Source organism: Dermacentor andersoni, chromosome 3, assembly GCF_023375885.2.
Source record: "Dermacentor andersoni chromosome 3, qqDerAnde1_hic_scaffold, whole genome shotgun sequence".
NCBI lineage: Eukaryota > Metazoa > Arthropoda > Arachnida > Ixodida > Ixodidae > Dermacentor > Dermacentor andersoni.
Window position 1 is genome coordinate 177,021,646 of NC_092816.1, and position 20,989 is coordinate 177,042,634.

A 20,989-nucleotide genomic window follows, 5' to 3' on the forward strand; every position below is an offset into this window, starting at 1 on the left:
TTACTGAATCTGACGTGTTGAACCCCATAACAAGTATCTTCACTGCAGAAGTCTACGCAGTACTGTGTGCAGTAAAACATATAAAGAAACTGAAACTGGACAAAGCCATCATATTCACAGACTCGTTAAGCCTTGTAAAAGCACTCATTTCTTCTCAAAAGCATACTAATCCTGTCTTCAATGAACTCTACTCACTCTTATGTAACATCTACTTATCACATAGGCATGTAGTAATATGCTGGGTTCCTGGCCATAGAGGAATCGAGGGAAATGTGCTTGCCGACGAGATCGCCAAATCAGTAGCATCGCAAGGTATTCGTTCTGCTGCTGTCCCTGCCACAGACATGAAGCCTTTTCTAAGACACAAACTCCGAAGCCACTGGCAACGCTTGTGGGATACAGAAACAAGTAATAAGCTTCACCTAATTAAGCCGAAGCTAGGTCCCTGGCACCCAACTACGAAAATACGAAAAACAGATGTCCTATTCACTAGACTGAGAATAGGACACACATTTGGCACTCACAACTTTCTCTTGTCCGGTAATGAGCCTCCAACCTGCGGCAGATGTGGCGATCGGCTGACCGTCCTCCATGTCTTGCTGGAGTGCCGGGAAGCCGAAAGAGACAGGAGGAAACATTTCTCGTTTGCATACCGCCATTGTATTCCCCTGCATCCGGCTATGTTTCTTGGTGAAGAACCGCTTTTTAAGACCACAGCAGTCCTCGCTTTCTTAAAAGATGTTGTACTACATGTTATAAGCCCATTCGTATCGTAGCGCGTCCTCTTTCCGTAGGATAACGCTAGGATAGATTCTCTGTATAGCACATGCCTCTAGGCCCTTGCGTTTCAAGGGCCCTGGTGAGGCAGTAGTGCTCCAGACAATATTATACATCTAGACAATCACAAATTTTACATAATGCATCATTATTTCTTAATGCATTTTAGTGATCATAGTACACGTCATTAATCATTGCCATAATTTTATTACGGGTAATTTTTATGCAATTTACACACTCTTTTAGGCCCCTCTATAGCCACGTCACATGAAATTCACAGAGCCCATCAGACCACGACATATTCATTACCACTAGCATGGCGCTCTTTGGCCATACCTGGCCCTTGCGCCATTAAACCTCAAACATCATCGTCATCACATTTCTTCCCTTGTGCCTCCCTATTTACTGTGGCGGTGACGACAGCTCCCCAAATATAGTTTCTGCAATTTTATTTCGTGAGAAACAGCTTCGTTTAAATTTGCGCTCTACGTTAACACTATCATCTCTACCAAACATTCGGTTTTAGCGTATGAAAGGAAATTTCTGTTTGTTTTTTTAAGCTCCTGCCTTTCTACAGCGCCAGTATTTTTTTTTTTTTTCATAATAAAAAAAAGGCTTCAAAACTTTCCACCTGAGCGGCTGTAAGAGAATGTTTTGCAAGTCGAAACTTTGTCTTCGGCATGTTACAGCACACATTTTAAGCAAATTTTTACTTTAAGACAAAATGAAAGTAAGAACACTTGTGAGAAAATGTTATGATGTTCGAGGATGTCAAAACACAATGCGCTTTGGCACGTTGCTATGAGTGCAAGTGAGAGAGAGCGATTCCTAACGCTTGGCACATAGTAGGTGCACGGAAGGAATATTTCCCTTGTCATTTATGTATTTATTTATTTATTTATATACTTATTTTCCATTCACTTATGCGTAGTAACGACAGCTGATCAAAGTTCATTGGTTATTTTTCCAAGCACGAAAAAAAAGGAAAAAGACTGGAACAGTTATTGCGATGTCGGAGCGCAGCTGCTATCAGCCCATATTCACAGGAGCGCGCCAGCGGCGGAGAAACAGTACGTCCTTGCACGTTTTTTTTAACAATCTTTCGCTATTTGACTAGCTGTTGTGCTGTTGAATCACATGTTCGTTGGCTTTCTGTACTTTGCTATAGGGATTTGGTTACTTGATGTTTCGCTAGGGCTGCTGGGCGCGCGTTTTTAGTGACGCTCACGTTGTTGCGCTGGAAGTTTCACCAAAGACAGTGTAAAAGAGCGAAATTCTCAGCTCACTGATCTTGGTAGTACGAAATTTCTCTGAGATTTAAGAATTACCCGAGAGAAAAAGCTGGCGAGAGAAAATGCGACGCTACGGGCCCTAAGTAATGCTGCAGCGAAGGGAGCAAACAAGCAATAAATACTGAGTGCTGACGTGCTATTTGTTGAGCAGAATAATAATGTTCTCGGTCATCATAGTGCCCGACCATGTCGACTATTCTAGTGGACACAGTCCAATCGAGATTTCAACGTGAAATGAGAAACCACCTAATGATCATCAGATGCGTGCAGGGAGTTTTATTATTGCTTTCGACGAACAACTATAGTGCTAGTGCTTGAATTTCATCAGGCACATATGACCTGTTTTCATGCGGAAGCCACAAACGTGGTTCATTTTACTGTGATGCGAAATATATTCGCGTCGTTATGCGGAATTTCACTGGTGAAAAGGCGAAGGACCGAAGCGCACACTTCCGGGGAAAAAAATATGACCATGACTTAAGTACCGTTACAACGCAAAAGCATTATGACTTCTCCAAGTTCGCAGGGTAAATTGAAATTCATCCTTAATGCGCGACTACGCGTCTTCAAAACGCCGTCGGCACAAATGCCGAATGGCCCAAAAGGCCGCCGTGAGCATCATTTTGGTGATTTTTGGCCGAACGGTGAACTTCACTTTTCTTGCACTGCTTGCAAATGAAGGCGACCGCAGCAGTATAAAAGCCGCATAGCCACATGGCCACAATAGCTGAGGCTGTCGACATAAAGACGCCTCGCTACTACAAATGGCGGGTGCGGCCAGTGTTGCTGGAGCACCATGCACCTTAAATATCTGCTATTTGCGGTATTTCAAATAAAATAGAAACGTACATCTGAAAAGAAAAAACTGGGATTCAGTAGAAGTTGTTTATCAGATCCGCCAGCGCCATTTTATTACCGGAACTACCAACCAAACACCAAATACTTACTTTTGGCTCTAGCACACTCCCGGATGCAATAGAAACAGTCTGCCTCAAACTGCGTGTAAGACCTTACATTCCATATTCTCGACGCTGCTACAAGTGTCAGAGGTTTGGTCATGCCTTTCAAAGCTGCCGAGGACGACTAACTTGTTCGAAATGTGCTACAAAAGATCACTCTGCTGACGAATGTACTGCTGAGGCCCATTGCGCGAACTGCGATGGCAGCCACCCTGCATATTCCAGATCTTGCGAAGCCTGGAAGAAAGAAAAGGAGATCATTACTATCAAAGTCACACAGAATATCAGTTTCCGGGAAGCACGACAACGTCTTCATTTGCAATGAAAACTTCGTTTGCCGAAGTGGTGCAGCAGGGGGTCACCCCGGCGGTCACCCCAGGCACGCGCAGCGTACTGAAGCGAACCACCCGCCCCCTCGGTGGGAGTAGCTGAGGCTGCCCTGCCCTCATCGAAATCGGCCACACCAGAGACCTCTACTAGCACTGGAAGCAGTCATCGCAGCTCAGAGGCTAAGGAGGATCCATCACCCCGCGGGCTGGTGAGGCCACATCCTTCAAACCTCAAAGCGAAGACAACACGACGTACACATCGCTCGTTAGAGCGAGTGTCCAACGCTTCGCAAGAGGCTGTGGGCACTCAAGCAAGGTGGTGCAGCAAGCACCTAAGGAGCGGAGAAATTCTTCCGACCGCTTTAGGAAAGACAGCCTAGAGAGCCATTTGCGGCCCTGTAATTTTGGTTCTAAAACGCATTCTTTTTCGTACGCACAGCACCAAATTAAATTCATTACGAACGCGCAAATTATGCAGTGGAATGTCGGATGTGTCCTCAGAAACCTTGATGATGTTCAAGGACTTCTCTACGAACTCACTCCAAAAATGCTGTGTGTACAGGAAACCCACCTGAAATCCAAGCACACTTGCTTCGTCATCAGGTTATTTTTCGTCAAGATCGTGATGATGCCATCGCATCATCTGGTGGTGTAGCCATTATACTTGACAAAGGTATAGCATGTCAACATCTACAACTACAAACGCCCCTAGAGGCAGTGCCTGTTCTAGTCGTACTTTTAAACAAACTTATTACCATCTGCTCTCTGTGCATACTCCCGCATTATCAGCTCCATAAACATGAATTACAAACTTTTATAGATCAATTACACCAACCCTATTTGGTTCTAGGAGATTTAAATGTACACAGCAACCTATGAAGTGACTCTCACTGCGACGTGCGAGGGCGACTGCTTGAACAGTTTCACTTTTCTTCTTTTTAAGTCTTCTTTTTAGGCAATGACCCTCCAGTTAATTTTAAAGCAGTACTCAAATTCTTAGAAAAAACGAAAACAATAGAAATTATATGGCCAGGCTATTTGTAGCACAGTCTCTGCTTAGAGGCTGTAGCTGCAATGCAGCCAGTTACAGAACACATGCCTCGCAGCCCTTGCGCTGAAGGGCTCTGCAGAGGCACTAGTGCTGCTATAATTTAGCACGTTTTAGTATCTAATCCTTCACAACGTACTTTTGAACTTTCTCATTGCCATTCATCACCAAGTGCCATGGCGCTCTTTGGCCATTTCTGGCCCTTGCGCCAAAAAAACAATATCCATCAGCCTATCAATACTTATCTATCACATAGACATGTAGTAATATGTTGGGTATCTGGCCATAAAGGCATCGAGGGCATTCCACGTCCACGTCCTCCACGTCCACGTCCTCCACGTCCACGTCCTCGTGGAATGTAGCGAAACAGAATGCGAGAGAAAAAAGCACTTTCCCTTGGCGTATCAACACCATATCCCATTACATCCAGCACAATTTCTCGGCTCGAACCCGTTATTCAACACCACATCAGTTTTAAATTATTTAAATGACATTCAAACATTGCACATTATCCGACCAAGTGTTACGTAGTACGGCTTCTTAGCAGAGGCTGCTGCTGCGTTTGTTACATTAGCATAGCACGTGTCTCCAGGCCCTTGCATTCAAGGGCCCTGGTGAGACATCAGTGCTGCGTTCACTGCATGTTTTGTTTCATCATCCGCGTGTAACATGACAGTTCCATAGTTCACATCTCTGGTCATCGTCATTGTTTTAGTACTTCTTTATTTTACGCAATTCAGAGCGGCTGATTTTAGGCCTATTTACAGCCATGCCACATCCACCATTCGAAGTTAATTTCTTCACTTCACGAACAATTCATTGAAAACCGATCACCATATGCATGGCGCTCTTTGATCATATCTGGCCCTTGTGCCATAAAACCCCATACATCATCATCATCGAGGGTAATGTACTAGTTGATGAAATGGCCACATCACTCACATCCCTAGCTATTATTCCCACGGCTGCTGTCCCTGTCACAGATCTGAAGCCTTTCTTACAAAAGAAACTGCGAAGCCACTGGCAACGTTTGTGGTTCGTGGAAACAAAAAATACGCTTCGCTTGTTTAAGCCACAGTTACATTTATGGCCCCGAAAACGAGAACACGACGAATTGATGTCCTGTTCTGTCGACTCAGGATAGGACACACCAATGGCACCCATAATTATTTGCTGACTATAAATGAGCCTCCAACCTATGGTAGATGTGGTGAGAGGCTGGCCATCCTCCACGTCCTCCTGGAGTGTCGGGAAGGCGAAGCTGAGAGAAACAGACATTTTCGTCTTGTATTTCTCCCGCACACCTCTCTCCATCCTGCAATGTTTCTAGATGCAGAACCTTCCTTTGACACTAAATCAGATATAGGATTGTTGAATAATGGCGACTTGCATGTTTTGATCCCCATAAATTCTTAGTACATCCTCTTTCCAGAGGACGCCGCTGCGATAGTAGTTTTGTATAGCACATGCCTCCCGGCCCTTGCGCTACTTAGTCAGTGTCATTATTTTAGCACCTATATATTTTACACCCTTTACAGCGACAGGTGTTAGGCCCTTTTACAGCCACGTCGCATCTACCATGAGGAATTCATTGTCCACGCTATTCACAATGCACCGTTAACATCACCACATGTCATGGCGTTCCTGGGCCATACCTGGCCCTTGCGCCATAAAACACCACACATAAAGTAAATTTTATTTCATATAGGTTTTATGCACTTTACAGGGACTGTCTTTGGGCCCCTTTACAGCCACATAAAACCTACCCTTGGGGTTTCATAGCTCCATTGCAAACCCATTAACACCGACCTGGCGCTCTTTGCCCACATTTGGCTCTTCCGCCAAAAAACACCACATTCATCATCGCTACCGCGTACTACCCTCAAACAAGTGGCTTCCCCAAACGTCTTAACCGCACGCTAACTGAAATGCTTGCCACGTACGTTTCCGACGATCACTGTGACCAGGGTGTCGTTCTGCCATACATCACCTTTGCTTCTAATTTGTCTCGTCATGACAAAGCCCGATTTTCACCGTTCTCCATTTCGCTTAGGCGCAACCCTGCATTACCTATCGGCACGTTACTTCCCTACTAATTACAGACCCCAACCACTTACGCCCGTGATGATATTGCCCTGGCCACCCAGTGCCGACAAATCACTAGTGATTGCCTTACTGCCTCGCAAGGTTCCCAAAAGTGTCGTTACGACCTTCGGCACCGAGGAGCCCACTTTTCGTCTGGTGATCTTGTGCTCCTCTGGGCAACTTCGCGTCGTGTCGGATTGTCCGAAAAAGTCCTATTGCGTTACTGCGGTCCGTATAATATCTTAAGCAAGATTGCAAGATTGCACCGGCAGGCGAGCCTTCTATGCCTCCCGACATAAGCAGCGATGCTGTTCATGTTGCTAGACTCTTGCACCATGTAGCCCCTTAAATTGATGATCCATAACCTGCACCGGGACGGAGCTATGCAGCCGGGAGGTTAATGTTGTGGGGAAGAGAAAAATTCTGGTGTCACGAGGAAGGAAGGACGAAGACTGTGGCTGCTTGGGCGCCATTTATAACTCCTTTAAATACACACCTGTTTGCATCTGTGCGCCTGCCCCTTTCGTGTATCAATATCAACATTGCCAAAGCCTATCAAAAACGCCGAAGATCGCTTGTGCGTTATGGACGCACGACTGGGGCAGCCTTAATCTTCGGCGTCCCTAAAAAGTTTACGAAGCATGTTAGAAAACTGTGTATGGGCAATTATTATATTTGGGAAGGAGAACAATGCACGCGTGGCGTGTCTGAGATAATGGCGACGACTGACGTTTCCAATCCGTGGCCAACTTTTTTTGATGACACTCGCGAACACTTTCTGTCTCCACGACAAAGACGATACACAACCTTTTTAACGACAGTAGCATCGCTACATACGATTGACAACTCGCGATCGACACGATAAAAATGTGAAATCTTTCTTTAATGTTGTCAAAATACACCACTGGTGCCTTCATTTTACAGTGGATCACCAAGTAGTCCAATCGGACACCTCACTTCAGTATTTTGTTCAGGCCGGAATAATAAATCTCACCAGGATTAGCCCTAAATAAACCAAGCGATGACATGTACCAAATTGCTCTTCACTGCTATCGCATGGAATTATGCTTTGGTAACTCTTGGAAAAGTCGCCTAATTACAACTTCTTCCGTAAGTGACGTTTCTCGCAAAACGAATGCTATAAGTTACGCAAGAGAATGAAAACTTTAGAGCTGTATCATCTTCTTAGCATTTGCATGTATATGTCTCTGTTACAACTTGAAAAACCTTACCTTCAAATATCCTCTTTACTTTGCCTGATCCGGAAAATTGGTGGTGCTCGCACAATTTTAAGAGACCTCACTTGGCGGAATGAGCATGAAAGTGCCAGCGCTTACTACTTTGTATGCAAAAATGGGAAGAGGGGGATATATGTGTTGTAATTTCTATGAAAAACGTGTTCAGGAACATTCCTTTCCGCGACAAACAGTTCGGAATGCCTCCCACAGCCGTGGCATTTTTCTGATGTTCCAGAAACGCAAAAATGAAGCTCATGTCTTCGCCTGGGTACACAGCAAAGAACGTTATCAACGTGCAGCCCGTCGACAGTAAGCAAACCTTTCTTCTCGCTACAATTTTTAATGAAACCAGTCACCTTATGCCAACATCGCCATCCGCAGATTGCAACGTTAACGCAACGTTGATTGCAACGTTGCAACGTTGAGTGCAACGTTGACAGACCGAAAAAGAGCAGTGTCGATCAAAGGGAAAACGAGGATAGCCAATCTTTCAGTTGATATTAAAAGAAAAAAATTTAGCTGAGCAGGCTTGTAATGCGTAGGGTAGATAGCCGGTGCACCATTTGAGCTACAGGATGGCTGTGATAGAAATGAAAGCGCAGTCAACGATGGCAGAAAATTATGCGGGCTGATGAAATTAGACAATTTTGAAGCCCAAATTGAAATCAGCTACCGCAAGACAGAGGTAATTGGATATCGCTGGGAGAGGCCTTCGCCCGCACTGGACGTAGAAATGGTCTGATGATGACGTTCATGGTGATTTATTAACGCAGAGATAAGATGTAATGCAAATGCCGTTCCAACCAAAATAGGAATGCAGAAGAAAATAGCACTTCTAGTTTAAACGAAACGTAGCGGACAATCATAAGAACGAAATGCGATCGCTGGATAGGTTCTGGCAACACGCATACCACTGCAGCAATATATATATATATATATATATATATATATATATATATATATATACATATATATATGATGTACTGCAATCACGTTACAAGCAAAATTGCGCAGGGTAAGGAACGCAGTTTAAATGTTAGTTTCAATGATTCATGTTCACGGAAGGTCCCAATTCTGAATAAGGTGTGTGGCCCGTTGTTTTTGTTTTTCCTTCAAACAAGGAATGCTGGATGCGAAGATGCTATTCTTGGAAATAGCTAGCTCGTGTCATGTAGTTAGTGTGGTTTTGCATAACTTTGATAACGGAACTAATTTTAATTGGTGAAAAAGCGGTTCAGTGACACTCTTGTGTGGGAATTTTATGGTGGCACGAACTGCCTTCTTATTTTTATTGTATTGACGCTACCAATATTGGCTGCAGTAGTCGTGCCTCACACTAATTTGCAGTACTTTAAATGTGACACAAGCAAGCTGCCGTAAATAAGAAGCATATTATCTTTTGGCAAGTAAAATTTCGATTTGTTAAGTATACGAGACACATGTAAATTGTATTGAATATCAGTTCCGCATGCTTAATCCATGACATGTGTTCCTCAACGAAAGCTCCAAGACTTGCAACGCAAGGAACTATTTCAAGAGGTGAATTTTCATAATAGAGTCCTTCCTGAGCATTCTTTTTTTACGGTCTTTAGATCTGAACGACAAAGCTTTTGTTTCAACAGCGGTTACTTCCAGAGAATTGTCAATACTCCATGATAATAGCGTCCGCAATGCGCAGTTGACATCGTTTATTGCGTCACATTCATCACGGTAGGTGAAAAACTGTGTAGTTCAATAAGCGTATATTATAAATCGTGCGGAATTATCAATGTTGACTACTTCGTTTCTATACATGAAGAAGTGGCTTCGAACTCCTCCCTTGTGCAACATCGGCCCTAAGTTCCTTCTTTTTGAAGCATGAGGCTGAATATATACTTGCTGTTCGCAATGTTTAAGGTAAGAATTTAACAGATCCAGAAGCACAGCCGTAAACCAGCTCAACCTTTTTATTAATGTAGAGTCATTATTGCTATAAAAAAACTTCGCATAGCCCACGAATATGTCTAGTGTACACACTTCAAGCTCGAAAAACTCTAATACAGTTTGTTCTTTCTAATAAAGGAGCGTCTTCCACAGAAAACCTTTCCAGTATCCAAACAGTGCCTCTGTTATATATGGTGTTTTTGAAGAAAAGAAATCTTTTTTTCTTTGTGTTAGCTTCTCCAAACCCCTTGAAAGGGCTGGCAATATTAATATTTGCCTGTAGTTTGAAAGCTCCTTATTGCGTTCCACCCTTACATAAAACAATTAATTTAGCCCTCTAACTTCTCCGGGACATTTCCAAACAAAAAATAAACAAGATTAGAAACGTTGTAATATGGGGGCTATTATTTCCAAGACATATCTGACTTGTAGCATTTGCAAGCCATCGTTATTACAGCAGTTGCTCTTCTTAAGTGATTTAAGGACAATTTCATTTTTTTGTGGGTGGGCTAAAGTACTGCAGGCACTGTGTGTTATGACTTCTGGTGCTTGACAGAGACGTCATATATTGGTTAAACGTATTACCAAAGTCGTCTCCGGAAATCGTACAGCCACCTGAGATGGTTTGAGAAATCAGCTTTCCCATTATCTTTATGATTTACAACGACCCGCCGTGGTTGCTCAGTGGCTATGGCGTTGGGCTGCTGAGCACGACGTCGCGGGATCGAATCCCGGCCACGGCGGCTGCGTTTCGATGGGGGCGAAATGCGAGAACACCCGTGTACTTAGATTTAGTCACACGTTAAAGAACCACAGGTGGTCGAAATTTCCGGAGTCCTCCACTACGGCGTGCCTCATAATCAGAAAGTGGTTTTGGCACGTAAAACCCCATAATTTTTATATGATTTAGAAGTTGATACAGTCTTTCCCCTGCAAGGTCTGTTTTGCTTCATTACATCTACATCAACAGATTAAGTAAATAACGCCTTCTTATACAGCGCCAAAGGTTATTAACCTTGTTTCGTTGAGCCCTAATTGGTTTAAATGTGTTTTCACTTCTGTTGGTTAGGAAGGCATTGTCGAATTTCTTCTCCGTGCGTTTCTTTTAGGCAAACGTTCATAACTTATAACTTCTTAAATTTACGGGTAGTTCTAAATATTTTAAAAGCGAAGGTTTTCTCTCAAGCAACTTACAATTTATTGTGTTGTGTTATCGTGTTGGAATGCAACAACATTATAGTCGCTTTGGTGAAAGGCTTGCTTTTTTTGCGTGTTCCTTGTCTGGGCAAGCTCTCGCCTGCGTTGCAACTGCGCCTCTGCAAGGCCAACTGAAAACGCGCCAAGCGTTTCAACGCGCTCGCTTTCCCGGGAGGAGTTCATAACTCGAAGGGCTGCTCAGCAGCATTCAGTTGGAGTTTAATGCTATGTTGTTTTACACACTAATTTTTTTACACTCGTGACGAGGGGCCACTTCCAACCCATGGGCTGTGCGGTCACGTGCCCAATGACGCACGCCCTAGGCCACACGGTTAGTCGGCCAGATGGCTACGTCGCAATAAGCACACAAACAGTCAACGATAACCCTGGAGCCGGCCAGGCGTTGGGGAAACGTGTTCGATTGCCACCCAGAACGTAATTTACCTAACATTCTTTTCAAAGGCATCAATTTACTTTGTTTAGAAGAACGTCACCGAGAATTTTGACGTCAATACGAGAATTTTTTATGTGGTTTTACTCTTTGCCGTCTGCCATTTTTGGTAGCATCATTCGGTCACTCCGCAGACTTCAACGCCGTATTTTCGTGTAATGGGGCATATAATGCTTTCGCATTAAAATAAATCGTACGCTACTTGAGGGCATTTGGCACGTAAACGTCTGACCGACCGATCAGACTTCTCAATCGAATTACAGAGACGATCGCTCGCAATCACGATAGCGCTTTGATCAAAGACCGCGAACAGAGGAAATCATTTTAGAATGCCGATCTTACAAGCCACCCTAGAAAAGGGCGATGAGCACTCTGTTGCAGTTTTTAAAGCCAACAGAACGGCGCAAGAGGCTGTCTCGTGAATTGATGTCTATAGTGCTACAAGTGCTATTGTGTAGTGCTAGTATGCGGTTGTAGTGACCGGCTGTGACTGTGCATCTGTTCTCACTTTCTCTCTGTACTTTCCTATTTTCCTTCATAGCGTAGGCTAACAAACCAGATTTCCTCTTGTGGTTAACCTCCCTGCTTTTTTCCCTTTTTTAAATCTCTTGCATCTTGTGAATGCACCATGAGAAATAAAGTAGGTTTTAAAAATTTCACTCTGTAGTATTACGTGCCAAAATAACCATCCAATTATGAGGCAAGCCGTAGTGGAGGACTTCCGGAATAATGTTGACCACTTCCTAATCTTAAAATGCGCACAAGGCGCGGCACACGGGCATTTTCGCATTTCACCGCCGTCGAAATGCAGCCACCACGGCCGGTGTTTTATTCCGCGACCTCGTGCTTAGACGCGTAACGCCACAGCTGCTAAGCCATTACGGCGGCTAGACGCTAAGATATTTTTGAAACTGGTGTATGCCCACATGGACAAAAAAGATTCAGCAAATTTTCGTGAAACCTCGGTAACCGTAAACCCAATAACTGTGATAGCAGCATTCTGTTGTCTGTAGCTGTTGAGCTGTCCATGCTCATCAGCTACACTATCGCCTTTTGTATTCTTCGAAATGCGTGCACAAATGACAGCCTCTGGCTCTGTAATTTCACTGCTTCTAAACCTTTCCTGTAAAGGCCTATACATGGCGACAACTTTCTGGAGCAGCACAGCCAACGCTACATGGGCCGAGCCTATGCACGTGTGTTACCACGCCAAGTAGACTGACCGTTTTTCCCGGGTTTCTGCTTTCACCAGCGCATTCCGCGAAAGCGCGTTTTTCATAATGTTGGCATGTGTGCATACGGTGAATATGTATTGACGCGTGTACTTATCTTTATCGGGCGACCACGTTTCGCCGCCTAGCAAGTGTTATCGCACAGCGCGGGACGCGCCTGCATGTATCCGAAGTTTCTGGAAAGTTATCGATGCTTCTATTCGCTGTCTGTTGTCGCCGAACCTTATGTTATCTGATTTCATCGCCTGCCGCGAATGGTGTAGAACTTTGTGAAAGGCACGCGGGTGGCAACGATTAGTCTGCAACATTCGACGACTGTTGTATAAAAGCCGACGCGCTTGACCCGCTGATCAGATTTTCGACGATCGCCAACCATGTTCGCCGCTATCGTTGTGCTAAAAGTGTAGCCTGTTTTGTGGGCACAGGTTCGCCCAGTAAAAGTTAGTTTTGTCGTTCACAGTATTCCTACTGTGTTCTTCAACGTCAACACCACGTGACAGTGTAATCAATGTGAAAGTAGCGTAAAGTTTTATCAAACGTGTATAACAATTGTAGAAATGATATATATATATATATATATATATATATATATATATATATATATATATTGAAATGGGGATTATTGCAGCTCGTTCGAGGGATCGCAGGTAGCTCTAGATCACGAGTCCTAGCGCTTCGCATCAACAACCCAAGCTCATGTCTCGCGCCGCAGCGGTGGCAGTCCGCACAGTGCCACATGCATATTACCCACTACAACTACAGTGCCACATGCATATTACCCACTACAACTTCCCCCGCGGCGAAGAGGAGCCATCCTGGCGACCTAAGGTGATGATACGATAAGGGGGTCGTGGTACGGCTTCAGGCGGCTGACGTGAACGGTCTCGCGGCCACGGCGGCGTTTGTCCGAAGATGGCGTCACCAGTTCGACCACATAATTCACAGGCGAAGTACACGCGACGATCCGGTACGGACCTTGATATTTCAGAGCAAGCTTTGGGCTAAGGCCTAGAGCTTGGAAGGGCAGCCGAAGCCAGACGTGAGTCCACGGCGAAGGACTACGTGGGCTGATCGTTGTCGATGCGATCTTTGTGGATTCCTTGGGTATCCGACGTGAATGAGCGAGCCAGTTGGCGGCACTCTTCAGCATGGCGAGCAACTTCGGAAAGAGGGGTGAATTCAGAGGCATCCGGTTGATATGGTAGTACGGTGTCGAGGGTAGTGGATGGTTCGCGCCCATAAAGAAGGAAAAATGGTGAGAAGCCTGTAGTAGCCTGAACGGCGGTATTGTATGCGTACGTCACAAAAGGGAGGACATCGTCCCAATTGGAATGATCAGACGCAACATACATGGTGAGCATGTCCCCAAGAGTGCGGTTGAATCGTTCCGTTAGACCGTTAGTTTGTGGGTGATACGCCGTAGTGGTGCGGTGAATAGTGCGGCACGCGGCGAGTAGCTCATTAATAACTTCGGACAAGAAGACACGGCCTCGGTCACTGAGCAGTTCTCGCGGTGCGCCGTGCCGTAAGACGAAATGCCGTAAGATGAATGCGGCGACGTCGCGAGCAGCAGCCGAAGTAAGTGCAACAGTTTCAGCATATCTTGTCAGGTGGTCTACTGCGACAATTATCCAACGATTTCCGTTAGCACTGCATGGAAGAGGCCCATAAAGGTCGATGCCAACCCGATCAAAAGGACGTGCAGGACACGGTAAAGGTTGCAGAGGGCCTGTCGTATGAGAAGATGTCTTGCGTCGCTGACAGGCTGCACATGACCGAATGTATTTGCGGACATAAGAATACATGCCGCGCCAGTAGTACCGCTGGCGGAGCCGCTCGTAGGTTTTCAGGACGCCAGCATGAGCTTGTTGTGGGTCTGCATGGAAATACGTGCATACGTCGGAACGCAAATGGCGAGGGATGACTAGCAGCCATTTGCGACCGTCTGGCTGATAGTTTCGGCGGTACAAGATGGCGTCCCGTAGCACGAAGTGGGTGGCTTGGCGACGAAGGGCTCGAGGGCATGTAGACGTTGAAGAACTGCTAAGAATGTCAATGAGAGACACAATCCACGGATCTTTTCTCTGTTCAGACGGCATGTCAGTAACAGCAAGCGTAGCAACCGGGCACTCTATGGATGAAGGTGGCGTTTCGTCGGAACGCATGGGCGAACGGGAGAGCGCATCTGCATCAGAATGTTGGCGCCCGGATCGATAAATGACGCGAATGTCAAATTCTTGGAGCCGAAGAGCCCAACGCACAAGACGCCCCGACGGGTCTTTCCGTGACGCAAGCCAGCAGAGCGCGTAGTGGTCTGTCACAACGTCGAACAGACGGCCATACAAGTAAGGGCGAAATTTGTTTAAGGCCCAAACTATAGCCAAACATTCTTTTTCCGTGACAGAATAATTGGATTCTGCCTTCGTGAGAGCACGACTCGCATATGCAACCACATATTCTGGAAAGCCAGGCTTCCGTTGTGCAAGGACGGCTCCAAGACCAACGCCGCTGGCGTCGGTATGAACTTCAGTCGGTGCACTCGGGTCGTAGAACAGGCGGTGAGGTAAGCCGACGACGCAAAGTGGCGAAGGCTTGGTCACATGCCGGAGTCCAGTCGCGAAGGTCACCAGGGTCAGCCAGGAGCTTCGTCAGGGGAGCGATGATGCAGGCAAAATTGCGCACAAAGCGTCGAAAATAAGAGCAAAGACCGACAAAACTTCGGAGCTCTTTCACTGTAGTCGGCCGCGGAAATTCTGCGACAGCACGAAGTTTGTCAGGGTCGGGAAGGACGTCTTCTTTCGACACAACATGGCCAAGTATGGTCAGCTGGCGGGCTCCGAAGCGGCACTTTTTCAAGTTAAGTTGAAGGCCGGCGGTGGTAAGGCAAGTAAGGACTTCGCGTAGACGAGAGAGGTGAGTGGTGAAATCAGGGGAGAAAACTACCACGTCGTCTAAATAACACAAGCACGTCTTCCATTTGAGACCTCGTAGAATATTGTCCATTATCCTTTCGAATGTCGCGGGTGCATTGCAGAGGCCGAATGGCATTACTGTAAACTCATACAGGCCATCAGGCGTAATAAAAGCTGTCTTCGAGCGGTCGGATTCATCCACTGGCACTTGCCAATAGCCCGATCGCAAGTCCAAAGAAGAAAAGAATTCAGCACCATTAAGACAATCCAGGGCGTCATCTATGCGCGGTAGAGGATAGACATCTTTTCGTGTAATCTTGTTGAGGCGACGATAGTCCACACAGAAACGAATCGAGCCATCTTTTTTCTTAATGAGTACTACAGGAGACGACCAAGGGCTGCAGGATGGCTTGATAACACCACGTTCAAGCATGTCTTCAACTTGCTCGGCGATGACACGACGCTCGGTGGATGACACGCGGTACGGACGCTAGCGTAATGGTGCGTGATGTCCCGTATCAATGTGGTGAGAGACCGTACTTGTGCGGCCTAATGATGCTTGGTTGCAGTCAAAAGAGGCGTGAAAATCATTTAAAAGAGCAATAAGCCGCTCACGTTGTGTCGGCTCGAGGTCATCGGCAATAGAGCGACAAAAAACATCCGGTAGTACTCGGTTAGATGGCACATGGGGTGCCAGTGCTGTTACGTTGGCAGTATCCACGTCGTCGGGAACAGGGAAATGCACAATAACGTCAGCGTCCACAGTCTGGATGGTACCAATAGTCTCGCCACAGTGCAAAGCCAAAGTGTACGAATTTGGGTTAGCAATCAGTATTTCTGCAGCCCCGTTGTGAACCGTGAGGAGGGCGAAAGGCAACAATATAAGCTGGCGGCGAATGAAGACGGCAGCGGGTGAAAACATGACCGTCGCTTCGGCAAGCGATGCGCATGAAAGAGGGACAAATACCGCGGTGTGTGGTGGAAGGTCAGTATCTGAAGCTACACAGATCCTGGTAACATCCTGAACTTGAAAGTCGTGAGATGGCAAATCGCACAGAACGGAGAACTGAACCTCAGCACGTGCACAGTCAATGACGGCGTGATGGCACGACAGAAAATCCCAACCGAGAATCACATCGTGGGAGCAACAAGTTAGCACAAAGAAATCAATCGAATACAAAATGTCTCGAATCAGCACCCTGGCAGTGCACATAGCGACTGGCTGAACTTGTTGTGCACTGGCTGTTCTCAGCAATAGTACCGAAGGCATCATGGTCACATTCCGTAATTCACGGCAAAGTTTCTCACTAATCACGGATACAGCAGCACCTGTATCGACGAGCGCAAGACATTTGATGCCATCAACAGACACTTCAATAACGTTAGCGGGGGAAAAACGAGGACTTTGATGTTCCGACGATGACGCAGTTCTTGCCTCAGGAACTGCGGAAATCAGTTTTCCGCCTCAGTAGTACTGGCACTGGGCCTACGACGCATGGGTGAGAGTGAGCGCCGACGAGGGGAAGGCGAGCGACGAGTATTGTAGAGCTGTGACTGCGGTGCTGGTATTTCATCAGCAGCGTAGACTTCCGGTGGTGGTCGCTGAGGCATACGGTATGGTCTGAAGCCGGAGCTGGGTGGTCGCCCGGCGCCCAAGAAGGCCGGCAAGCGCCGGCGGCAGAAGCGCGCTACATGTCCCGGTGTACCGCCGGCATAGCATATTGGGCGGTTGTCAGGAGTGCGCCAGGGATTTGTGCCTTGCTGCTGTGCGCTGAAAAAGGGAGCCACCTGCTGGCGAGGCGAAGGCAGATGAGAGAACACCGGCTGGAGAGGCGCTGAAGGCGAAGGAGAGAATCCCGGCAGACGAGGCGCCCGTGCAGCGGCTTCAGCATACGTCAGAGGCGCGGCCACGGGAGCCGGCTGACACGGAGGTGGAAGAGCTTCGGTCCCTTGCTCTTGAATTACCTGTCGGATCGCTGGAGCCAAATATTGAGAAGTGAGAAGGCTTCTCCGTGGTCGGCAAAATCGAGAGCTGTCGCGCGACCTCCTCGCGCACAAATTCTTTTATTTGCGTCAGCAAAGTTGTGTGGTTGTCGCCAATAACCAATGCTGCTAACGAATCTTCCGTAGGTCCTGGGCGCCGAGCTAAGATGCGTTGTTTCCGTAGCTCGTCAAAACTTTGGCACAAATTGATAACTTCGGCCACGGTACGCGGATCCTTCGCTAACAACATTTGAAATGCGTCCTCATCAATGCCTTTCATAATGTGTTTTATCTTGTCCTGTTCCGCCATTGACGGATTCACGCGCTTACACAGGTCAATGACATCTTCGATGTAACTTGTGAACGTTTCACCGTGATGTTGCGCGCGCCCCCGTAAGCGTTGTTCTGCGCGAAGCTTGCGCACAGCGGGGCGCCCGAACTCTTCTGTGAAACTTGTCTTGAATCTGCTCCACGTTGTGAAATCGTGCTCGTGGTTTCGGAACCAGAGGTTCGCGACGCCGGTCAAGTAAAACAGCACGTTGTGCAACTTGGTGACGTCGTCCCACTTGTTATGCTGGCTCACCCTTTCGTAAGATGACAACCAATCCTCCACGTCATGATCATCGGTACCGCTAAAGATGGCAGGATCACGCTGGCGCAATGCACCGGAAACGATGACCGTCGGAGGCTGTGGTGCATCTTCCTGGGTGGTTTCGTCAGGCATGGTCGCAGCAGTCGGTAGCGTCCGGCTTCGGAGTTCCAGTTTTCAAGGTTACCCCGCACCTTCACCAAATGAAATGGGGTTTATTGCAGCTCGTTCGAGGGATCGCAGGTAGCTCTAGATCACGAGTCCTAGCGCTTCGCATCAACAACCCGAGCTCGTGTCTCGCGCCGCAGCGGTGGCAGTCCGCACAGTGCCACATGCATATTACCCACTACAACTACAGTGCCACATGCATATTACCCACTACAATATATATATATATATATATATATATATATATACAGTATTTCAGCGAACACTCAAAAACGTTTAAATGTTGCCTGTGGCAGATATCCCAATTCTACTTTATCAGATGGTCTACTCGAAGCGGCGGAGGATACTTGCAGAAAAAGTTGAGATACAAAATAGACTAGTTAATAAAAATTCACTAATTCAGTTTTTAACTAATTACATTATGGCCCATATTGCAAGTTAGAAGAAGAAAGCCATGCAGTTCGAAAGGCGGATCAACTTGGAACGAATTTTCAAGGTGATACCAGTTTCGAGATATAACGTCTAACTTTGTGGGAATTTATGCATTTCTGCGCAAAGTTCGGGAATTTATATTTCCAAACTGGTGTCTTCCTCAGAATTCGTTCCATGTGGATCCGCCTTGCGAAGTCCACTGCTAGAATTTGTAAATTGCAATATGGGTCATAATATAATTAGCGAGAAAGTTAATTAGTGAATTATTCTTAATTTGTCGATGTATCGGATTACTGCTTCCAGCAGTACTGCGAGACGTGCGCCGTCTCCCAAAGCAGTGGTCTAACTCCCAAGTTCAGAGGGGCATGACATCGAATACCAGTAGCTCTGGTATTGGTGGATTCACCGGCGGTTACGATACTCTCTAATACGAAATTTCAGCACAGCTCTATACCTGTTTTTCTTTCGCAATATATTGGATGGTGCGGACAATCTGTCTTGTGCGGTGCGTTCCAAAACTGTTTCCCGTCTATTTCGCTAATTTGGAGATTGTCAGAGTCAGCGCGTGAGAGACGCGTGGGTTCGATTCACAGCAGCTACCGCAGACAGACTTCCGCTCTTGCAACATTGTGTTTCCATACGGACGACGTGTGCTTCACTGGCGCCATCTCGTAGCCATTGTCGCCGCACAGCCCGTCCTGAGCGGCACTACGCTTTTCTTCTCACGCTTTCGTTCCGCCAACGGAGAGCGGCCCTTCGTCACAGGGAAGCCGTGCCATCCATGTCAGCGGCAACAAAACCCAAGGAAGCTTCGTCACATAGAGCCTTACTCATAGCCGCTCGCCATCGCCCCTTGCAGAAGCAGTGATCCATATCCCACACGCTCGTACAGCGGACTGGCCTCAGCAGCTGACGCCGCGGACAAGCGTAGCCCTCCTCACCTCACGGCACCCTGCACGCCCCCCCTCTCTCTCTCTCTCGGAAGCGCAGATGAGATCGCCCACGCGACTTCGGATGTCTAGGCCACCACCAACTAAGCGCATGCGCAGGCCTTCTCCACTCCGCTCCGTCTCCACTTTCCGCCTCATGGTCGGGCTGCACCCACCTCCTGCGCTGTCGCCTTTCATCTCCCGCTGCGCTCAGCGTTCGTTTTCATTTTTCGCGGCGCTCTTTCGGCCGGTTACGCTGACGCCGTCGGACGACGCTGACGCTCGCCGCAGGAAAGGGCGCCTAGGAGCTGCGCTCTAAAATGACGATGACTCGACGACGACCATCGTCGGGGTATTAGAAAAGACATAGGCACACCGAAAACCAAGCTTAGAGTTCCGCATTGTTGTCCTCGTAAAATGGCAGTTTAAGTAATGCAGGAAGAAAGCTCGCTTTATGGTGATGTTCACACACGGCAAAATGCGTGTATATATTGTCGCTCGTGCGCACTCTCTGCGTGGGCAAGTCTCGATAAATGATGCAGGAAGAAAGTTTGCTTTATGGTGATGTTGATACAGGGCAAAATGCGTATATATATTGCCGCAGGTCCGCTATCTCTTCGTGGGCAACTCTCGAATATAGCTGAGGTTCTACATGACTCTACGGTAGAGTTATTCCTTAGCGACATACACTTAGCTTACCGTATTTGTGAGGTTATAGCAGCGCGAACTAAAACGTATGCACAAACAAAGAGGCATACGGGAACAAACAAGGATAGTGCTAGTCCGCGTGTTTCTCTTTCTTTGTGCGTATGTTTTAGTTCGCGCTGCTATAACGTCATGATGCAACACCAACTGACCCAGTCTTTTATTTCATCCTGAATGCGTTGTCAATGCGCCATTCTTTGATTCAGTTTCAGACCCTGGTTCCAGCATAAATCTGACAATATCATATCATGAATGTGGCTCATGCAAGGTGATCCGGCACAGCTATATTAAAGAAGGCAAGTATATTTCGTTATTCTGCAGATGAGCAAGTATAGACAAAGTTCTCGCAGATGGCGTGCTACGGCAGACAAGAAAGAAATACAGGATGTTCATTGACTAGTTCATTGATTCAAAGGAGTTTACTGCATCAATCGAAGTACAAATGCGTTTTACAGCGAAGCTGTTACCCTCTAGTTTGTCGGGATTTTCCGTCGACTCGTGCTCAGCCAAAGATAGTACGACCCCTTAGCGGCAACAGCCAGTCAGACAGACCTCAAACGGCACCTGGGAAGAAGCTTTGTCTTATTCTCGCATGCACGAGAATAATATGTTATGCGCAAATGTTATGTTATAGACGGTCAACCATTGCCTAAGATACGTAATGAGTCGTAGAACATTGACGCCAACGCGCTTGGTTTTCTATCTTTATCTATTTTTTATTTCATTTTTTCTTTGACATC

At 46.7% G+C, this 20,989-nt stretch overlaps 1 long non-coding RNA gene across 1 annotated transcript in view; it reads left to right on the forward strand.

The window, feature by feature from the left end:
• LOC129382859 (uncharacterized) overlaps positions 1-20,545 on the forward strand; it is a 323,214-nt gene extending 302,669 nt beyond the window's left edge. Inside the window, exons 3-4 of the long non-coding RNA XR_011893164.1 lie at positions 7,964-8,037; positions 20,456-20,545. This is a non-coding gene — a long non-coding RNA (uncharacterized lncRNA). The remainder of the gene's footprint in view (positions 1-7,963; positions 8,038-20,455) is intronic.
• The last annotated feature ends 444 nt before the right edge of the window (positions 20,546-20,989 follow it).